Here is a 3,470-nt window from a genome sequence, read left to right as displayed (position 1 = left end):
ATTTTAGAATCATCTAAGGCACTATCGCCAGATAATTTTTCAATTATATTAACTGGTAAAAGTTTCTCAAATTTTGGTAACCAATTTAAAAGTTGCCAATTTTATACTTTGGTACATTAAAAAACAAGACTATAGAAAAAAAACTATCAACTACCATAAGCATCATTACATACATGACAAGACATTTTCACTCCAGAATAAAGTAGAAGGCTATAATATAAAGAGGAAAATATAAATGTATTCAGGGCTTAAGGATGGAGAGAGAATGGTTAATGGATACAGAGGTGCAGTGACCTCTACTGTTCTATGGCACAGTAGGATAACTACAGCTGACCACAGTTAATTGTATATTTCAAAATAGCTAATAGGACTTGAAATGTTCACAGAACAAAGAAAGATAAATGTTTGAAATGATGGATATGCCAATGACCTTGATCATTACACATTGTGTGTATGTTTTCAAATATCACACTAAATCCCATATATGTACAATTACTATGTGTCCACTAAAAATAGAAATAGTGTTCAATCCCCAGCACCACAAAAAATAGAAATAGTAAACACATTTGAATACATTGTTTTCTGATAAACTGACAAAATTATTTCTTCTTTTAATCACACTTGGGTAGAATTTTGTCCCGAATGAACATTGATCCACAGATCAGTTTGGAAACCACTGATCTAATTGCTTTTCCTAATCTTAGCCAGGATCACTCGGCTAAGATAAGTATGGTAATTGGCTTTCCTATGGTAACTATTTTACTATTTATATTTATCCCATTCCATCAAGCTGTGAACCTCAGTTATATATAAGAAAATTTATTTTTAAAAACCATTATAAAAATTGGAACATAATTATCTCAAAAATGAAAACATACATTAAAGTTATGTCTCCTTGAAATATTTAAGGACAACATTCCAACATAACAATAATTATGACTGTTGGTAACATAATGAATACATTTTTCTGTTTGGAAGTTTCCAACATCTTTCCTACAATGTTTATATTTCCTTTTGTAATCACAGGAATCAACTACACACTTAATCCTGATGAATACAAAGAAGTCCAGTATCAGTTTGTGTTAGCATGTTATACAAACACGCTCTTTTTCTTTTCTTTTTTAAAAGTGCCACAGATGTGTCCTTTCAAATAAGTTGACACTTTCATCTGGGTTTCATCTTGGTTGACTGGTTTGATGAAAATCCAAATCGTATGCCATTTAGTAAACTTACCCACATGACCGTGCTCTGAAAAAACATAGCACAACACTGTTACAAAAAACGTTGAGAAACACAACTTTTGGGGGAGAGGGCTCAAAACATCCCTTGACCAACACTTATGTAAAATATATGTGCCAAAAATTATAATGACAAAAAAAGGAACCAGATGTCAAACATTCCAGCAAATTACAATCTGTACTATGGAAACACTTCTACTGGGAGGAAAGACTCAATTTGAGTGAATGTGTACTTTCTGTTTTTACAATGCAAAACAGGCACATATTATAAAAGTGTATGCAATGATATGAGTTTTAAATGCTCAAATGTGAATATCAGTAACTAAAAACCATGTACATGAGAAATGGTTAACATCCAGAATATACAAAGAACTCCTACAACACAACAGCAACAACAACTTACTATAACCCAAAACACAAAGAACAAAAAAACAAAAAACCCACCTCATTAAAAAATTGGCAAAAGACTTGAGTTAAACAAATGGCCAAAAAAGCATATGAAAAGATGCTCAATATCACTGGTCATTAAAAAAATGAAAGACGGGCCAAGACGGTGCACCCAACTGAGAAAAGTCTTGGCGGGGATGCGTGGTGTAACATCTCAAGAGAGCCAGCACCATGGCCTCGAGCTGCAAGGTTGGTCAGTCCATTCTCAGCAGTGACCTGGCCAATTTAGTGGACAAGTGCCTCTGAATGCTAGAGACTAGACTCTGGGGCAATTATCTAAACCTGGCTATAATATATGGGCATTTTGTTCCCAGCATCGCCTTTAGTCACCCTGTAGTAGAAAGCCTCTGAAAGCAACTAGGCCAGAATCCTTTCTTTGACATGTACATGATGGTGTCTAGGCCAGACCATTAAATAAAGTCAGTGGCTGTTGCAGGAGCCATTGATATACTTGCATCTAGAGGTTACCTAGAACACAGGAGCTTTGATTGAAGACATCTGGGAAAATGGGGTGAAGGTTGGCCTTATCATCAAACCAGTAACTGCAGTTTAGTGTTTGGCACCATAGGCTAATCAAATAGGCATGGCCTTCATTATGACAGTGGAACCTGGGTGTGGAGGGCAGAAATTCATGGAAGATCTGATACCAAAGTTTCATTGGTTAAGGACCCAGTTCTGGGCTGGGGATGTGGCTCAAGCGGTAGCACGCTTGCCTGGCATGCGTGCAGCCCGGGTTCGATCCTCAGTACCACATACAAACAAAGATGTTGTGTCCAATGAAAACTAAATATATATATATATATATAAATTCTCTCTCTCTCTCTCTCTCTCTCTCTAAAAAAAAAACAGAACCCAGTTCTTCTCTCTGGACATAGATGTTGAGAGTGAAGTTAGGTCCTGATACTGTCCGTAAATATGCAGAGGCAGGAGCTAACATGGTGTTGTCTGGCAGTGCCATTATGAGGAGCAAAGACTTCAGATCAGTGACCATTGTATTAAGAAATATTTTCTCAGAAACTGCTCAGAAAAGGTCTCTTAATCAATGGAATTACAAGGAACCCAGTGTTTCTGATCATGAAAACTTTTTACTGGGAAACACGACTATTGACCACCAAACCAAATCTCATTTGAGACAGTGCTGATTTTCCGAGTAATTTTTCTTTCCAATGATGAAAATCTATCTTGCAGAAAGTTCTCAGAGGTTAGAAATTAGGTGTACATCTACTTTTTTTTTTGTAATGCAATTTAAAGTTCAACGTGGTGAAAACCTCTGTTTTTACTAAGACAATTGATTTTTATAAAAAGTAAAAATATGGACTGTACTAAAGTTACAAAAAAGAAATATATCATAATGCCTAAGATAGATATTGCTATTAAATTTTTTCTCAGTATTTTTAAAAATAATGTTCTATTATTTCCCATCTGTTTTCCAAAAGCAAAGGAAGTCATATTTTTTTCTATTTCATATAATTTGTGATTTGTTTATATGCTTGATAATGAGTAGAGTGGAACTAAAAAATACAAGCTTGGGTGGGAGGGCATATCATAAACTTGTATCTGAAACATTTATTTTACATTTTATCATCTTATACTTTACTTATTACAAACTATAAAAACTATGTCCTAGGAAGTGAGTGGTTCTAAAATGAAAGCACAGATGATATCAAGGTGCTTTCTTTGCCAAAGCAAATTATTTGGTGATTCATTCCTACTCTTGGTTTTCCTAATCTCATCCAGCATTCTTAAAAATGAGACATCAAATAATGTTGTTATGTTAGCTCTGTG

The 3,470-nt window shown here is 34.8% G+C and overlaps 1 pseudogene; it reads left to right on the top strand.

The window, feature by feature from the left end:
* Positions 1 to 1,856: 1,856 nt before the first annotated feature.
* LOC124101590 (ribulose-phosphate 3-epimerase-like) lies at positions 1,857 to 2,827 on the top strand (annotated as a pseudogene).
* Positions 2,828 to 3,470: the final 643 nt, after the last annotated feature.

This window comes from Marmota monax, unplaced genomic scaffold (assembly GCF_021218885.2).
Source record: "Marmota monax isolate L192 unplaced genomic scaffold, Marmota_monax_Labrador192_F-V1.1 WCK01_AAM20220418_F8-fsc00128, whole genome shotgun sequence".
Classification (NCBI taxonomy): domain Eukaryota; kingdom Metazoa; phylum Chordata; class Mammalia; order Rodentia; family Sciuridae; genus Marmota; species Marmota monax.
This window is presented reverse-complemented; position numbering and strand designations above follow the sequence as displayed.